This window comes from Microtus pennsylvanicus, chromosome 16 (genome assembly GCF_037038515.1).
Source record: "Microtus pennsylvanicus isolate mMicPen1 chromosome 16, mMicPen1.hap1, whole genome shotgun sequence".
NCBI lineage: Eukaryota > Metazoa > Chordata > Mammalia > Rodentia > Cricetidae > Microtus > Microtus pennsylvanicus.
The window spans coordinates 32672745-32692607 of record NC_134594.1 but is presented as its reverse complement, the minus strand read 5'-3'; the positions used below and the strand labels follow the sequence as shown (position 1 = coordinate 32692607).

General features: G+C 40.4%; 1 long non-coding RNA gene across 2 annotated transcripts in view; it reads left to right on the top strand.

Moving 5' to 3' along the window:
- LOC142836348 (uncharacterized) overlaps positions 1-19863 on the top strand; it is a 35186-nt gene that overhangs the window by 653 nt on the left and 14670 nt on the right. The window contains exons 2-3 of one of the 2 annotated variants that reach the window (XR_012908050.1): positions 2603-2732; positions 15707-16032. This is a non-coding gene — a long non-coding RNA (uncharacterized LOC142836348). Of the gene's footprint in view, positions 1-2602; positions 2733-15706; positions 16033-19863 lie in introns of those variants that run through there. The other variant, XR_012908051.1, reaches the window with a different exon arrangement.

Sequence of the window (19863 nt, the reverse complement as noted above, 5' to 3'; positions counted from 1 at the left end):
GTTGTCACTCCACCACAAAGACCCCCTGATCTAGAACACTCTGTAATGGTTATTTCCCCAACCCACCTGGTCTCTTTCTTTACCGCACTAACCCAACTCTGTAAATCTGCAAGCTTACGTGTTTATGTGTAAATGCTTAGCCTTTGCATTGTAACCTTGAAGAAGGCAGGGGCCGTGCACACAGTAGATGCTAAGTATCTGTTGAGTAAGTGAAGAGATGAGTAAGAAAAACGAGCATCCCTCCCGTAGCTGTTGGTTGCCAAGGTGACTGTCTTGGTGAACGTCCTGATGTGTAAGAATAATGAGGCAAGCTGGAAGGGAGATGAATTTAGTTGGTTGGGCCTATAGAATTGGAACTGTTAGCAAGACACACACATGGGAGTCTCCAAGCTGTCGGCATTCATGGGACCACACACTGTTTACAATCTATGCTTCTTTCTGTTTTGGGTGGAGAAAGGGAGGGTGAAGTTTGTCATGTTTCTTTATACGTTTCTAGACTCACCAAAGCTGTACAACTTTGATCTGAGGAAGTTTTGTGAGCTAGAAGAAATGGCATCACAATGTTCACCAAAATCATTTTTAAAAAAGAAACTTGCCAACCGTTTCGTAAGGAATGAGCCAGATTCTGTGTTCATACACAGGCCCTTAATAAAGGGAATTTTGTATCATTAATACTAGCTTTATGTAATAAGATAAATTTAATTTCAGAAAGTGTGGAAACAGATAAATGAGGGTTTAATATGGATGACAATCCTCTCTGTAACCTGAGTTAAAGGGATGTAAGTGGTGACGTGAGAGCTGGTGTCTCTGCGAATTACGTTGGTTTTTCAGTTGTGATTGGTGTTTATGAAGAAGTCCCAGATTCTGCTCCCATCTTCCTGAGCAACAGCCTAATCCCCAGACAACAATGAAACAGCTAACGCTGTTCTTTCATTCAGGGAAATTTGGGAGCACACAGAGTGTGTGTCTTAGCCTTCAGTTAATTTATTGTATACTTTCAAATCTAAGATATAGTCAGTCGGTTGCCAAGCAACTAACTAGTTAAAATATGGCACAGTGCCGTGTTATGGAATTCTTTATACTTACTGAAAAAAATACTTGTAGACTTGCTTAGACAAAATTTTAGTACCAAGCACGTATAAAAATGTAAAATACAAGTAGAGTAAATTGGTTGAAGCTTTGTATGCCATGGCTATTTCTTTAAAACACTTTTATTTTCACTCAGCTATTAAGATGTGTGGCTTCACACACACACACACGCACACACACACACAAAAGAGCATCAATAATAACAGTATTTTTAAAGAGCATGTTGTAGTCGTGTGTCTTTCTAGCCGTTGATAAACATATTGGAAATATGTTGCTTTCATTATTCTCTGATGAAAACAGAGAAATTTTTATACAATGTAATTATATGGATCTGTGTGTGTTGTTGTTGTTGCTCACAGAGGTAATGACAACTGTATTGTCGTTTCCAGAACTTTGTCAGTAGCTTCTTTTTTGATATCAAGAAAATGTCCAGTTTCAGGGAAATTAAAAAGCAGGACTAAATGCTCTTTAAAATTGGAATAAAGGAGTGTGTTGAGCAACACAGATTATTGGTGTATTCAAAGGCCATATTTGTTCACTGTTTATATCTATTCCACCCAGTCCTGCAGCTGTTCGGTCCCAAAGAAATACACAGATGTCTACATTAATTATAAACTGATTGACCTAATATCTCAGGCTTCTTATTAACTCTTATAACTTATATTAGCGCATAATTCTTGTCTGTGTTAACCATGTGGCTTGGTACCTTTTTCGGCGAGGCAGTCACATCTTGTTTGCTCTGTGTCTGGCTTCCTCTGTGTCTGGGTGACGACTGCAGATTGAAACTTCCCTCTTCCCAGATTTCTCATAGCCCTACCTCTGCTTCCTTGTCTTCATGTGCGTGAAGCATCAAAATGACAACAGAGACACTCAAATTGAGTAAGATAAGCAGAAAGCTCCCTGTTTTATGGAAACCTCTGTTAGCAGATACAACTGGGCCAAAATATTCCAAGTCGAAAAGAAGGAATGGGCTCCCAAAAGAGATGTTCCAACATGAGCAAAATGTGGGGCAATGATTAGACTGACGACATTTCTTAAGTGCCAAGTGGTTGCTAATCTAGTATATAGATCTGATGATCCTTATTTAGAGTTCTACTTGGATGATATAGGGCAGCCAACTGTGGCTCCCTCATAGAGACTGAGAGAAAGGATGTGGGCAGGCATTCGGCTCAGGGAAGACAAAGGAACACGCTGATCCTCTTTGTTCCTTTACTGGAGAGCCTGAGGATGGCCCCCTAGGTGTGTAGGTCTGTAGGTGTGTGCAATTCTAGGGCACACACCTACGGAATTGCAGCAACTGCCAAATGAAAGTCTGCAGGTCACCAGAATACCAGACACAGGTGCTGTGGATTGAGGAGTAAGCTAAGTGTGTGTGTGTGTGTGTGTGTGTGTGTGTGTGTGAGTGTGTGTGTGTGTGTATGGGGGAGGATTGGCAAAAAGTACTAATTCCATGGAAGATTCTGGCACTTAAAATTCCAAATTAATAATTTAGGAATTCTCATCCTTTTTGCAGTGGGTCTGGAGTCATCTCTGGAAAGCAGGGCACGGCAAAAGGAAGTGTGTAGCCTACGTGGTTTGCGATGTGTTGATCTCTAAGCACGCCTGGATATACACCAGATTCCTGTTCCACCCTCAGTGCATAGGTAAGCACGTGTATGCCCAACATATGTTTCTTAGCTTTCCCATCTGCTTGATACCAAGGGCTTTCTGGACAGTTTGGACATTGCTGACAGGAGTGTGAAGGATTGTCCTGATGTCTAAGTCTCTGGTTTAAGATTTTCTGATACAAATAAAATTCAGACATGATAACCTGGGATATTGACAGTATCAATTTAGGTTACCCAAGATAAAGAATTCTCGGTTGAAGTTGGTGGGAAGGTTCTATAGCATGGGCCTTTGGGAAAAGGAAAGTTCAAAACTGATGGTTTTCTAAGGGTCCAGCACTTCAGTGCTTTCAGTGCACATGGCGACAAGACCCAGTCTTTGGCTTGGCAGAAGCCCTCTTTCTTTCCCCTTTACCCAGTAATATGGGACTGACAAAAGACAACTTGGCTTTTCAGAGGTACTTAGGATTTAGTTATAATCCTTGGAAAGTAATAGAGAGCTCTACAATATTTATTTATATTCTGTCTCTTTCTGTGTATATGGCTTCCTCTGTATATGTGTCTCTCTGTATCACTGTCTATCTCTGTTTCTGTCTCTGTGTATGTGTCTCTGTGTCTCTATTTCTCTGTTTCTGTCTGTCTCTCTTTCTCTCTATTTCTCTGATGCGCATTAGATATACTATGCTATAAACGTAAGTTTTGTGGAAAGGCCCCTCCCTACTTTTTTGACTCCATAGGTCCGATCTAGTCATTGCGCCAGGTCACTGCCTGCCTCCTACTCCAGGGATGCAACCAAACTAGAAAAAGCAGCAAGGAGAAATTGTCTGACAAGGGAAAATGAGCAGATTGAGAAAAGGCACTTTAGAGAAGCTACAGGTGCCTACTTGTTAAGATACAAAATATGCTAAGCCAGAGCATGTTGCCAGAGCAGTGAAAATAGAAGTAGTAAGGTCATAGTTTTCATATGTTCGATTAGCAGAGATTGTAAAAGACAATAAACGGGGAAGCTGGATAAGGTGGCTCACGCTTCTAATCCCAGCATCTGGGAGGCTGAGGCAGAAACACTGCTAGGAGTTCAAGGCCAGTTTAGGCTAAAGAGTGAGGCCCTCCCTCCACAAACCAAAACTGGGGCTGGCAAAAATGGAACATCACATAAAGGTGTCTGTCATCAAGCCCGATGAACTAACCTCTATGCCGGGGACCCAAGAGGTGAAAGAAGAGAAAAATGTTTCCCACAAAAATGTCTTCTGACCTCCATGTACCCATGTACACATCATAATAATAATAATAATAATAATAATAATAATAATAATAATAAATGTCATACAAAATTAAAAGAAAAGTAAAATGAATTCATGATCCTTGTCATGGTGCACTGGGAAAGACCAATCACATCAGGAAGCTAAGCTTTGGTGTGCTGGCTACTTCCAATTGTTAGAAGGACAGTCACTTAATCTTAAAGACCATTGTTTCTCCAACCACAAAACAAGATCGTTTCTCTTCCCCAGCATCATTTTGCGGAGAACTGGTATAGATAAGAATAATTTTGTGGTAGCTCATCCAGTACCTGGAGGCAGTTATGAGCACAGGAGTGTGCCTAATGGGAGAAGACATGGGACAAGTCGGTCTGGTCATGGAAAAGGGTAGAGTTTATGGAGATAGCCACAGAGGACTCCTGGCGGTCACACCTAGGGAGAATTACAGGCAGATGTGATCAGCAGGACTGGGTTTCTCCTTTGCTCCCACTGTCTGGAAGATGAGGCATCCTCTTGGCTAGTCCAGAGCCACAGTGAGGATAGCTGGCGTTTGAAGTATAGGAACTTGTATGTTGAGGAGAAGATTCAGAGACACCTCTAAGTTTACGCAACTGGCAGCCCCAGCTAGGTTTGTGAGCTCTTTTTGAATGTCAAGGATGAGATATGCCCTTTAGCATCCTCTCCCTTCAGTGGGTTCCAGTCGGAGCACACAGCATGGATGAACAAGATCTTTGTCTCTTTAAATAGCTGTGTTCCTGCGGCTTTGTTTTATTTATTTAAACACTTTATCAGCAGGTAATAATTATAGTTAATGGGTTTGATTACAGTATTTTCATACACACATGGATATAATGTATTTCAATCATGTTCATTTCTCATTATGCTCTCTTAGTCTCCCTCCCTCTTCCCAACTAGTCCCCTCCTGTTGCCATACCTCCTTTAGGGGTGGACCGGCGGGTTTAATTAAGGTTGCTTATGGGAACCTGGGTGCAGAGCTATTTACAGAAGCATGGGCAACTTAGCAATGGTTGTACAACTGAGGAAACTGGCCCTCCTTCTCCCAGCAATGGCTGGAGGGATATAAATCCCCAGAGAGGGGTGAGCCTTGTGAGCTTCTCTCCCCTCCATGGAATGATGCGGAGGAGCCCAGTCTCTCCAGGTCTCTTACGGGTGATTATAGTTGTCTCGAGTTTGTGAGTGTAGGGCCCTCAAAAAAAAAATGCTCCACATAGCTCCACCTACTTCCTCCAGCTCTTGTTTTCTTTCTACCCCCTCTTCTGCCTTGTGTCCTGAGCCTCGGAGCGGGTGATAGGGATGTTCCATTTAGGGCTCGGTTTTCATTGGCCAGTTGTTCTCATCACTTTGACCAGTTATTTGCCTCTTCAGTAACTGCTGAGAAAAAGAAAACTTCCATGGCAAAAACTGACGGTGTCCTCAATCAAATGGTGATCAGACATACATGTAGTAAAGACTGGGATTGTACAAGAGTGAAAAAAAGATAAATAAAACAAAATGAAAGTAGCAAATAAACAGAAAACCCTTTCTTCATTTGCCTGTAGTTTCTTCTCTGTCCTTTGAGGTATCCACTATGAGTAGTCTATAGATTTATGATGGATGCGATAAACACATAGATCCCCAGATATTTGAAGCATACATCACACCTTCTACATTAGCTAGAGTTCTTTAAAGGACCAGAACTGATAGAATATATGCATCGACATATACATATGTACATATACTTGCATAGCATGTGTATATGCATATGTATGTGGAATTTATTAGACTGGCTTCCAGGCTGTGGTTCTGGTAGTCCCCAGTGGCTGTCTCATGACAGAAAGGCTGAAATCCAGTAATTGTTCAGTCCATGAGGTCACAATATGATACATTAAGGAAAAAAAATATGAAGTTTCTTTAGATTCTATCTTTCCCAAAATTCATTGGTTTACTCCTTCTATGCCCAGGGTACCAGGATAGATAAAGTAGTAAAATAAATAAATAGATAAATAAATAAAATGATAAAACCTGAACACTTGATGGAACACAATGTGGGTATGGTGTAATGCTGATATACTTAATATAGAGTCATAATGAGGGAATCACACACCAATATCCTCTAAGTAGGGCTGGTCATTTTTGTAGATATTTCCTTAAGGATGCTATGGCCAATGTCATTTTTCCTCTGGTGATTATTTCCCCGTGTCTTGTGTCTGTTCACTTCATTTTCTGAGCTTTCTTGTATTCTAAGTTTTCGCCCAGATTAACGAAAAACAGTGTGTAGAGTCGCAACTCTTGTTTCATGAATTTAGATAAGTAATTTGAACAGAGGTGTACCTGAATAGGCCACAGTGTTCCTTTGTGTGGAGAATTCTATTTGCAAGTGAACTCCAGATAAATCAAATTTCTGTGTGTGCATTCCTTTTATCCAGGTAAAATTATATCAAGAATAATGTGGAGATACTTAAGACTGGTCGGTACTTTCAAGTTTTTTCCTGCCCAGATTGGTTTGGCAGAAATCCTTTCTTACCTATCTCAAAAATCCAGCAAGGGGGAAAAAACAGTTGAAATAAATTGAACCCTGTGATTATTTAGTTCCCTGTTTACCTAAGCATTCAAGCATTGCATACAAAATAAAATCTTTTCAGACGTACTTTTCAAGCTCTCTTTTGCCGTCAAGTTTTAGTTGGACACAAAAGGTAGCCCCAAAGTAAAACTTTCTGTGCTGTGCACATCCAGGCTCACTACCAAGCTACTCTCACTCAGCAGTGACAATCAAGTCTGAAAAATGCTTTCCCAAGTGGCGATCTGCCACCTAGCAACCACTTTGAAATGCTTCCTGCACTGACTCGAGATGATTCAAAATGCCCTGTTTTGAAACAGACCAAAGCCATTAAAGGACTGGAACTTTGTTTTTAGGGTAAAGACATGCAGATTAGGGGCATTGTTTCATTTAACTGCTCGACTGATTTTGGAGTAAGGTTGGCAGATAAAATACAGATGAAAGGTTGCGTCAGATTACAACACTAAAAATTACGTTTATTATTTATGGGGAATTTAGTTTTGACTAGGAATAGGGTATTCCCATCCTGCTTGTATCGGCGTGAGGTGGATCTAGAGGTTTTGTCCAGGTCCTTCCCTTCCAGCTTTCCCTGGCCCAGCTCTGAGCTGGGGAGAGGCTATCATTTCTTGGTTTGTCATTCTCTTCATGGTCTGCAGCCGTCCTTGGCTGAGTTCAGTAGTGCAAAACAGTTAGAGCATTGAGCACAACATAACCTCTGAAGGAGGCAGCTGGCTGGGATAGGTGGATTAAAGGGAAATCTGTAGAAGAGCGAGAATGTTTTGTGGCACATCTTCTGCGTGCTTGTTTATTATTCATTTTACTATGGGTGGGTCTATGTTGCTGACATAATATATAAAGAGAGTTTAAATATAGATACTATGTATAGACAAATTTAGCCCAGAGACTGGCTCAAGTTTAATTCGTGTACATCTTTGTTTTAAAATGGCCAGTGGTGATGAGAAAATTTTAAGTAGATTTTTTTCACAGTCATGAACTATCTATATTTGTGACAGAGGCCTGCGTCTGGCATTGAATAAACGTTCTGGAAAACGTGTTGCTTTAATCAGTGACAAATCAATAACAACCTTCATAAAATCCTTCTGTGCATCTTCTAAATCTTTCCTATGATTTCTGTGTCAGGTAGTTTTTAGTCTATAAATATACAGATACTCAGAAACAAAAATAAGGGTTGAAAATGTATATAATTTAAAAATATAAAATAAAAAGCATTATTTGAGTATTCCCTTGGAAATTGCATTAAGAAACAGCTCATTGTTCTCTGTGGATCTCTGGACATTAGCGTAATCTTAGCTCATATAGTCGTCATAAAACACAAGCAGTAGTACATATACACTATAGAGTGGATAATAGTGCATCCCTTTCACCTAAATAGCCAACTTCTCTGCTTCTTAATACAAAGAAGTCATATATTTACTGCGGAATAATATTTTCATTATAAATATGCTTTCTGAAAAACTAACACCAAAAAGATTGAGCAAACCAGCCTTGAAATGAGTGTGTATGCCTGGCTTTATTGTAGCCTGTTATGCTGTGTTCGCTTGATAGCCCTGGGAGACCTGCTCTTCTCTGAAAGGAAACGGAAAGTCAGTGGAATGACGGGAGGGTAAGTGGAGGAAGAGAAAATTGCAGTCCAGATGTAGTGTGTGAGAGAAGAATAAATAAAAAAACTAAATTAAAATTTATTAATGTAATCATTCACACACCATGTATTTATAATGTTCACAAGTTTTACAGTTTGGATGACTATCATTAAACACGTTAATGCCAAATTACATGAAACTAAACCTTCAGTTATGATAATAATTATGAAAAATTGTTCTTTGAAAGTATATAATTGATAATGAACACAAAAGACTATGTCAAATAAGACCTTAGGTTATTCCCAACTCCAAGCAAATTTTCAACCATTTTTGTTGGAAATACATCAAGGTTGCTTTAAAATTATTTGATCAAGGTGTTTCCATTTAAGATATATTCCATCCCATAAAGCATTTGCTATTTTACTAATAAAATAACTTGATTTAAAAAAAAGTAAGCATGTATTAGAAAGAATAGGAGAAAATGTTTTAGAAAGAATGGGAGAAAATGTTTTGTACAAATATAAATGGCAAAAGATTAGGGATGAGGCATAAAGAACATAGTCCAAGCACAGAAAAACAGTGGTAAAACACTTGGCGAGACAAAAGAACACATGCATATAAAAGCAAATTCTAATGCTTTTAAAGCAAGTATGCAGCGTTCAATCTCATTAGTCAGGAGAGAAGCAAAAGTTAAAACCATGCATGCCAATGGCTGCCAAAGATGTTACAGTCTCACAATGCTAAATATTAGTGATCTCCCTGAATTCTGTGTCTTGTTCTTTAAAACAGAGCTGATGGCCAGATTGGGTGTGAGCACAGAACTGGAGAAGGTTTGTAAACATACCTTTCAGGTACTCTAAAACAAAGTCGATGTTTATTGATGACAAAGGCAGCATTCTCTAAGTCAAAGGCACACATAGATTGAACCAGAAGTATCGTCAAGGCACCCAGTGCCAGTTTCCAACAGGAACACCCTCGTTCTCTGCTTCTCATCCTGTGTTCTGGGCTAGGACCCATAAAGCTGCAGGGAAAAGGCATCCAGGTGGTTTTGATGCACTTGACTGGGGATTATTCGGGGATGTTCTGAAGAGCTTTGTACAAAGCTGTCTTTGGTGTGTTGGTCTTACTGTCCTATAAGAGAAAATTACATGTCCCATAAGTGACACTCTAGCTTACTATGAAACAACTAATAAATAGAAAATGGTTTGTTTGTTTGTTTTTATAGTTACTGTGCTTAAAGCCTAATTACTAGGGATAAGTGGAAATTGGTTTAAACTTTCTAAAGGTTTGAATGTGAATGTTCTGGGTTTTTTTTTTTTTTGCTGTTCTCCTCCTCATAATTTATTCTCCAGAAGTTTCTACATATACATATTGTCATAAGTGTTAACTGCTGTTACAGATTGTAAAAACTAGAATCAAAATGTGTCATGGTATGAGAGTGGGTAGACAAAGCAGTGTGTACAAATACAAAGGATTATATTACAGTCATCTAAAGTGCTGTTATAAGACAGTGTTTAAAAAACTAAAACTCTTTATAATATATTATTACCTGGTTAAAAAAAGTTTCAAAAAATGGTTTAACATTTACTAGATTTTTACTGCTCTTTCATACACTAGAAAATTGCATACCTTCTGTATGATAAGTATTCTCTTTATTGCACAATTTTTACTTCTCTGATTATATATTCTTGCTTTGTTTTATTTTTTGTTTTTAAGACAAGGTCTTTCTATGTAGTCCTGTCTGTCCTGGAGCTCACTGTGTAGACCAGGCTTGTCTCAGACTCACAGAGATCTGTCTATCTCTGCTTCTTAAGTGCTGGGATTAAAAGGCATGATCCACCACCATCTGACTGATCTGACAGTCTTACGGTTTTGAGTATATATTTTTGAGGATGAGCTGACAGCCTCATTCCTATGATTCAGAGCTGGTCAGCAATTTACCTACTTTGAACTTATATTACAAAATCACTACTCTCATACACACATTGATATGCCATCTACATTGAAAAAATCATTTGCAAGCTGATACTTTGCAAAAACGTGGACTTGGGGCTGGAGTAACAGCTCAGTAGTTAAGAGCTCTGTCTGCTCTTCCGGAGGACAAGGGCTATCTTCCCAGCATTCATGGGACAGCTTATAACTGTCTAAATTCTGGCTCTAGTAATGTACCTCCTTTTCTGGCTTCCACTGGCATTGCATGCAAGCGTTACACAGGCATACATGCAGGCAAAACACCAATACACCGGAAAAAAAAAACCCAAAAATTTTAAATAAAACAAAACAAAAATCCCATGGACTCATACTGTATTTATTTAGGATCCAATGACTCCCCCCAGGGGTCAAGTGTCAATGACAATCAAGAGTCCTAAGGACCATAAGAATGAAAAACAGGAAGGCCACCCGCCAGTCAAACATAAAAGGATTAGAGAGGTGTCTACCATAGGAGGTAACTATTCAGAAGCACATGAAGGAGCAGAAATCCATGCATGTAGATAGCAAGTCCTAGGGGGTCTATCTACCTCTGGTTGAGAAGCTATTGACAGTTGATGACTGCAGAGAAAGAGTTATTCTTCATTGGGTTTATGGCCAATATGTATCAGAATATGTACCAGTATATGACCCCACACCCATGGTCACTATTTGGATGTGGGGGTTATTGAAGAAAAGAAGAAGGCATGAAATTGGGAGAAAGGGTGGGCAGAGAAGAATTGGAGGGATGAATGGAGGATAGATATATTCTATAAATTTTGGTTTGGGTTTTTAGAGATAGGGTTTCTCTGTAGCTTTGAAGCCTGACCTGGAACATGCTCTGTAGACGAGGCTGGCCTCAAACTCTATGAAATTCTTAAAGAACAAATAAAATATTATATATATATTATATATATATATATGCAAAGTGAATAGTCATACATAGTAGGATTTAGACAAAAATTATAAATGAAATTTTGAGCACTCATAAGAGAAATAAAAACTTCTGTAACATATGTTCTATGTAAACAGAGCTATCTAGTCAGGAGTACTATCTAGTCAGCTACAAAAAAGAAAAAGAGACAGCCTTAGATCGATAGTAGAATTTCCATAAAGACACTTCCAGACCCATAGATACACCGACACACATTCAGCTAGAGAATGCTCTGCACAGCCAACAGAGACAGCCAGAATTTCAACACAGCTTTGTCTCAGTCAAAGCACACATTCATGATCCTTGCCAGAAAAGAGTCTCCATTATGATATGACTTTTGGATTTCAAAATACTTAGGAATGTGAATTATGTGTCTTTCATCTCCCATAACAAAATCCATACCACTATTGTAGAATCTTTCATTACATGCTGATTAGCCAATATTATATACCGTCATGAACTATGTAATGATGTTTTGGTCAGCAATAGACTGGGTTTATATGATGATGGCTAATTTAGCCTTGGCTGGTATTGTAATACCTTGTGGGTCCCTGTAAGTACACTCCATGGTGTTTGCATAATGATGAATCAAGTAACATTTTCTTAACATGTCCTGTTACTAAATGATACATGCCTATATTTACAGCCCCAATGGTCAAATTTTGAAGGCTATTTGTATTCCTAAGTATTTATATCTGTATAATTATACCACATATAGACAACTGAATATCTGTAGTATGAGTGTTACTCTCCACATACATCCGTGGTTCATCTTTGTCTCATGTTTACCAGAGCACCTGATGTGGAGTCTCAGTGATGAGGTTCTCCATTGGAACAGTCTCAAAGACATTTTCATATAGATATGGGTATACTATTTGTGTTTCAATTGATAAAGCTTGCCCGAAAATCAGAATACAAAGCAGCCACACAGCCCAGGCAGTCTGCACACACCTTTAATCCCAGCAGCCACACGAGTTAGTCATAGAGGCCGGGCAGTGGTGCTACACACATTTAATCACAGCCCTCGAGAGGAATGTTAAGGTGGGAGGAGACAGGTGTCGGCTCAGTCTCATTCTGAGGATTCGTGGAGGCAGGTTCACTCATTTCAGTCTGAGACGGAGGTAAGAGCCAGTGGCTGGCTGCTTTGCTTTTCTGATCTTCGGCTTGAACCCCAATATCTGTCCCTGGGTGTTTATTATTCATTTTACACCTATATGCTTATTAAGCATGCACCCATTACCACTAAAGTGCTGCTGTATGTTACCCCAGAAAATATAATCTTGACAGTGGCTCTAAGAGGCCCGCACTACTTTTCACATTTTACATGTAAGGAATGTGAATTTCAGACCACTAAAAGCCTATAATCCATTCCACCAGAACGTGCAAAGATGTCACAGCTAACAGCAGACCTCACAAACCCATTTTAACATGTGGAGTGGTGATGAGACAAATTTTCCTTTAAAATTACCCATTTGTGAAAGTTTCCTCCGTGTACACAATGTGTCTTCATCTGATCCATCCACCACTACCTCTCTCTACCATACATCAGGGCTCCCACCCTCTCTCCCAACTTCACATCCTCTTTTCGTCGTTGTTAATAACCCCCTGAGTTCAATTAGTGCTGCCCGTGAGCACATGCATGAGGACCGTCCTCGGGGGCATGTGCAGCCCACCAGTGGGCACGTCTGCAAAGGGGAGTGAGTCAGCTCTTTACAGTTAATACCATAGGTCATTAGACACTTGCTTTCTGTTGTCAGTGAAGTCGTCACTTGTTAGCAATACTTTTCTCTGCATTTTTCTTTCTAGCTGGATGGTAAAGTTTTAAAATTTACTACTTGCTTCTTTTGTGTGCATGTGTGTGTCTGTGCCTGTTCTTTTGCGCTATACCACACATGTGAGGATTAGAAGAACACTTGAAGAGGTTTGGTTTTCTTCCTTCAACATTTGGTTTCTAGGGTTGAACCAAGGAAGTCAGACAAGCGCCTTTACCCACTCAACCCCCCTTGCCGTCCATATTTTAAAGATATTTTTTAAATGTGGGTTTGATTTTGCTTCACATTTCTCTATCCTTTCCCACATTGCTCAGATATTCAAGAGTCTTTAGTTAGATTTCTGAGAAGGACCCAGGAAAAGAGGACACAAGACACTGAGGATGTAGGGGCTGAAAGCTGCTGAATGGTGGCTGTGGACTGGTGGCGTTGGCAACAGGCCTGTCTGCGGCCCATCTCCACATGACGCTTTACAGGCTGCAGGAATAAAACTGCCATGAAGAAAACCTGTACTGCTTTGATTAACAGAATAGGAAATTTAATTGAACACAGAAAGTTCTATGTAAAGTAGTTAGAGCCTCAGGATTGTACCATTCATCGTAGCGTGGTGCTGTGCAGACGGACGTTTCTCTCCCACCCGCCAGTTCCCAAATAACCAAATGTTAAACTAGAGGCTTAATATTAATTGCAAATGCTCGATTGACAGCTCAGACTTGTTACTAGCTAACTCTTACTCTTAAATGAACATATTCTTATGTATACTTTACCACGTGGCTCATGGCTTGTCATCTCATTTTCTATACATCCTGCTACTTGTTCTCTCTCTCTCTCTCTCTCTCTCTCTCTCTCTCTCTCTCTCTCTCCACCATTCTTCATCCCAGTATCCTCTGTTTGTTTGTTCCACCTAACCGTATCATGCCTTGCTATAGGCCAATTAGCTTCTTTATTAACCAATGGAAGTAATGCATATTCCCAGCATACAGGAGGAGTATTCCATAGCAGTGGTGATCTTCTGTGCCAGTGAGATTTCTTTAAAATTATTATCTCCGAAGATTAGTTACTAGTTGAAGCTTAAAAGAAATGGAATTATATCACCAAGGAAGTGGTGTCGGCAATGCAAACTAGCAGGTAGAAAACACAAAACAGAAACACTGAAACACAACTTTAAAATGAATAGATATATGGCTTTGTTTTACATGTTAAAACACAATAGACATGACTTAGGAACCAGAAAATCAAACAAACCATGTAAGTAACATTAGAACCCAGGAATGAAACAACGCCTAAACAGCTGATGGAATTTTTTTCTCCCCCTCCTAAATTAACTGTATCAAGGATATAGGAGAGGTATTTTACATTTCTGAAAATCAACCCATTTCACTGTGTGCTTCAAAAGTGAAATGGCAGTATAAGTTCCTTTCGTTTATAAAACCAAAGAAACTTCCTCCTAGTGATGCATCTGAGGATGACCCAGCGGTGCCCTCTGGTGATCATTTCACCCTCTGCTTTAATAGAGCATCAACAACATATCAGGCTCAGGAAGTCCCTCCCAGTGGCATGAAAATAAATGCTCCTCTGCACGCAGGTGTTGAAGGGACTCTGGCCAGCTCAAGCAGGGTGGGCATGGCTCTGGCAAGCCTTGCCCTTCTCCTCGATTCCCTCTGCCTTGCTAAAAGACAGATTACACTCCTAAAGTTAGCTCCCAAGGTCTGTACAAAAGGACATTGTGATGCAATAAAGCACATTTATAAAGATGTTAATAAAAGTGGAGGGAAAACAGGGCTCCAAAGAACAAACATTTACACCTGCTAAACCTATAAACAAAGGTATCATCTCAGGAACCCAAGAACAAGTGCTCTACACAAAGGAGATTTGTTTGCCCCAGAGTGACAGAGGACAGGGAGTAAGAGACAAACACAGGAGATAGAGGGCTAAGGAAAAGAAGGGATGGGGGGGGGGGGGTAGCAGAGGTATTTGTCCTAGAGGGACAAAGGACTGCCTCCAGACAGAGTGGAGACAGATGTGGTGCCTAGGAAAATGGTGGTTTATAAAGGTAAAGGGGGAAACCTCATGTTAGGATAAGTTGTTTAATTTAAGTTGGGCAAGTTAATTTGGTGAGCGAAAGAGGCTTTTGATTTCTGGACTTCAATGCTTTGATAGCAGGACCTTGGTAGTCAGCCTCAGGAGGAGGAAATGACCAAATAAGGGGATAAACCTTGATGTCTAGCTTTATATACTTAATCCAACAGTTGAGTGAGACAGAGGGAATGGGGAAAGCCTCCCAGCCACGTTTGCCATACATAGGCTTAGTAGAGCCCTTCACAATATACGACAACTACTGTTGGCAAAGTTCATCTCAGGTCAATATGATTTACATAAAATGGTGTTATGGATTTTAAGAGATGGGAACTTCTGAGTAGAGACTCTCTTGTTGCCTTTAACGAAGCATAGTATCTTGTGTCCACAGCATCGAGAGGGACAAAGTCAGTGGGTGGCCTCTAAAGTATTTGAGGAGCTCTCATTTTCGGTTCCAAAGCCCTGAAGCAAATAGACCCTGCCAGCAACCACAGAGCAGGAAGTGGACTACTTCCCACTTGAGTCTGCGGATGACCTAAGTCATCTCTTCAGCCCTTGACCGTCATCTTAGTAACAGCCCAAAGCAGACATTCTAGTTCCAGCCTAGATTCCACACCCACAAGCCCTGTAGAATAACAAGTGTGTGTTCTGTTAAGTTCTTGGCCTTTTGGGAATTTGCCAGATGGTAATCAAAAATAGACCTGAAGAGCTGAACTTTTGTGAGCCTGAAAGTGTTGTGTGGCAGTTTTCTCTGAGATGGAAAAGGGTCGTAAGCCCTCAGGGAAACATCTCAAAAGAGCTTCAGCAAGTCCCTGAAGCTGACCAGATCGACTCGGTTCCCTTTTGCCCAAGAGAGAACAATGATGACCGCTGAGAGTCGCTCTCAGATGAGCCCAAGTGCCTGGAAGAAACCAGCTGAGCAACCTGAAAGCAGCAGAAACCGGCTTATCTACCTGGTCTAGATTCAAACCTATGAAGGCAATTGAAAGGCAGACTCTCCAACCTGTTGAGCTGCCTGTGGGGTGTGCCGTGTGCTCCAGGTTCCCAGCTTTTGTGAGCTTTTTACCCATCCTAGGGTGGATTTTGATGATACAGCTGTCTCTAGGCCATTTGTGCTGCTGTAAGTAGACCTTTACCCATATTCCTCTAAGTAACCCCAATAAAAGTCTTTGATTCACTGGGTTGGACTTTGGTGATATCCATACTTTGGTCCTTCATGGGCTTCCTACCTGGGGTAAGGAGATATTTATGTCTTACATTTCCCTAGAAATTATCTTGACACATAACAGAAAGTTCTTTTCCGATATGCCTAGAAGGCAATAAAGAGTTTGACTGTGTAAGAATTCTGTATTTTCTGTAAACATGTAAGTTAAGGTTGCATCTTTTTAGTTTTATTTTTGTTAAGACAAATCAATCATTTTGTGTTTTCAAATAATGTCTACACATTTTTTAATCAATTTTTAAAAAAATTTTTGATGTATTTCACAAGGGTGTTCCTGGGAGATAATCTGTTTACAGTCTGTCTGTCTGTCTGAGATCATTCCCTCTAGGAAGACTCCTGTTTTTCTGCAGTTGTGGGAGCATCATAGCTAATGAGGTTTTACAGCTGTTGCTCCATCTCGCTCATCCCGGTGTCTGGAATTTCCATTCTATTGGCTTTTCTCAATTTCATATTTCTCTCTTTTCTCTGCTCTTGTAAAAATAGAACAAATCTTCCCCAGTGCTTTCTTCTATGTGAACATCTTGAGTTATATTTTTTAAATTTTTATATCAGTCCCCTTTTTACCTTAACTGGGAAAAAGAATAAGCAGTCTACTTGAAGAGACTCTAGCCAGCCAGAGCATGACCAGCTAGAGTATGATAAATATGGCTCTGGCAGGCTTTCCCTTCTCTCCCTTCCCCTCGCCCTTGCTAAAAACTGTTAGATTATAGTCCCGAAAGCTAGCCCCCAAGGTCTGTTCCCTTATTTAGTAACTTCCTCCCTCCAAGGCTGACTACCAAAATCCAGCCATCAAAGTATTAAAGTCTAGAAAGCAAAAGTTCCCTTTGGCTCACCTAATTAATATGCCTAATCAAAATTAAATATTTCATCCCAACACAGGGTTTCCCCTTGTACCTGCATACACTGCCATTTCCCTATGTTCCACTACCCTCTCTCTACTCAGAAGCCGTCCTTTGTCCCTCTTCTGTCTCTTGTCTTTGTCTCTTATTCCCTGCCCTTTGTTTCTCCTGGGAAAATAAATCTCCTTTGCGCTGAGAACTTGATTTTGGGTGTCCTGAGCCCATACTGATCCTTCACTACTGACATGGTACATTTTTTGACTATGCTTTTCTTAACAATATGTGTGAGGTTGAGGTGTTTTTTCTTTTCGCTCTGTTTCATTCTGTCTATGCCTTTTGCTTCAGTGTTTTTTGGAACTTTTGTTTTGTTTGTTTAATTTTTTTTTTTGAGACAGGTTTAATTCTGGCTGTCGTGGAACTTGCTCTGTAGACCAGGCTGGCCTTGAACTCAGGATTCTGCTTGCCTTTGCCTCCGGAGTGCTGGAATCAAAGGCATTCATCACCATGCCAGATGCCTGGCTCTTGCAGCTTCATAAAAACCCCCTTTCTCATTAAATGTTTCCCTCCTACTGCACGCACTGGCTTTGTGGGAGCCTAGGCAGTTTGGATGCTCAACTTACTAGACCTGGATGGAGGTGGGGGTTCCTTGGACTTCCCACAGGACAGGGAACCCTGATTGCTTTTCGGGCTGGGGGGGGACTTAGTTGGGGAAGGGGGAGGGAAATGGGAGGCGGTGGCGGGGAAGAGACAGAAATCTTTAATAAATAAATTTAAAAAAATAAAGGTAAAAGTCATATAGAAAAAAAAATTGTTTCCCATCCAGGGAGCCTGGCTCCAATTCCTCTAGCCTAAGCCCTTTTATGTCACTATTCATCAGTAGAAGCCAAACTTTCCACAGTCATTTTTTACTTCTGTCCCAGGAGCCTAAATGGTCTTTAATACACTCACTACTTTTCATTTTGACTCCATTTCCAGCCTATGGGCATGTTTATTTGATTATTCATATTCTCACTCACTCGTTTTCATCATTCTTGTTAACATTTTAAAGGAAGAGAATATTATTCCATTTTAAAGACTTTTTGGTGTCTAGAAGAGTATCAATAAACAACTAGGAATTTAAAGTCTTTAATCTGCACGAATTCATTTAATCCTCACAAGAGCACTTCTAGATGAATGCTGCTACTATTCTCTAGCGTTATTCATTTCTGTATTACTTTAAGGAGTGCTGAGACCAATGGCTACATTAACCAGGGTAGAGTAGTTCATTCTCTCCCTCGTGGAGCAACCAGGATGCAACCTGGCCGGAGGGGCCAGAGGAGAGTAAAAGAAACCAGGTTGAGATCAAAGGACTGAATGGCAATGCTTTGAGTGACAAGTTTGAAGGACCCAAAGCAGAAGAATGCTTTAGGGTTAAGGGGGTCATCATGGTCTGAGAAAAGGTGGCCTTATCGGCATTGTGGCCCCGAGAGTAGAGCAGAAAATATAACACACTAGCCTTGAGACCTTGCGAGTTCGAGATGCTGGGAGAAGGGAGAAGCATCAGCTGTTTCTCTTGCTGCTCTAACCAAAGGCAACTTAAAGAGAAATGCAGCACAAGGAGGAAGCATTTACTTTGGCTGGCAAATCAAAAAGGGCTTCGGTCCTGAGTAGAGAAGGCAGGGTGATGGGGAATATGGCCTAGCTGCTTATATTGTGACTATAGTCAGGAAGCACACAGTGGCCAGGAAGAGGATCTAGGCTCCACAGACCTCAGGACTGCCCCCAGTGACTCACTTCTTTCAGAGAGGCCCCATCCTTTACACGTTCCACAAGCTGCAAAACCAGCACAGTCAGCAGGCACTGAAAGACAGGGCGCTAAGTGTTCAGACTCATTCATGATTAGGGGACATTTCTTAGTCAAACCACAGAGAAAGATGTAAAAGGTGTCTGGAATGAAAGATGTTAGGGATATGTGTGTGTGTACGTGTGTGTGTGTGTGTGTGTGTGTGTGTGTGTGTGTGTGTTGTGTGAACATACACATGGAAGCAAGAGGATAACCTGGGTGTCATCCATTAGTTACCATTTGGGAATTTGAGAAAGTGTCTCTAATTGCTCTGGAACTTGTCAAGTAGGCTGGGCTGGTAGGGTAACTAATCCTGCCCTTTACCCATTCGGTATCTGTTCATTCTACAGTAATATAAGTAAGTTTAAAATTAAACTTTTGTATTTTCTAATCAGTTTTTAAAATGAATGAATGATTGAACCAGCTCTGTATAGATTGGCCCATATCCTGTGTTAAATTTTCTGTTTAGAGGCGTATACTACGACTTGTTTTCAGTCATTATACAGAGTGTTACTGATGTCTTTAAACTTTGGAAAAGATTTTCATAGCTGAAACAAGAATAATTGACAGGGCAGAATTGCATGAGAAAGTAAGAATATAGTGAGAGTTAACTACGTGGATCAAATACTACCAGTTTTAAAAAGAAATTGCTGTGTATAGAGAAGGAGATGGGGATGGGGAGGATGGGGAGGCTTGATTTTCATCATTGTCCCCAAAGCCACTCCCAGTAAATTTCCTGTCAAATATCTTTAAAAGCAATGGATTTATGAGGCAAAAATACACTAAAAGTCTCACAGAATAGCTTCTAATAGAACTACTCTATTCTATTGAGTGCTTTTACACAAAAATTTGAAGCAGCTAGCTCCTAAATTTCATTATATGGAAGTTTTAAACTTGATGGTAGGCACCTGTCCTATTATGGAACTATCGTCAAATGTGTTTGAAGGAGCCAGAAAAACTCATTGACAGGGTCTCTCTGTGTGGTCCTAGCTGTCTTGGAACTTGTAGACCAGGCTGGTCTCGAACTCACAGAGATCTCTCTGCCTCTGAGTTTCAAGTGCTGGGATTACAGGTATGTGCCATCATGCCTGGCCCAATAAAACTCTCTTAACAAGTAAACTCTTCT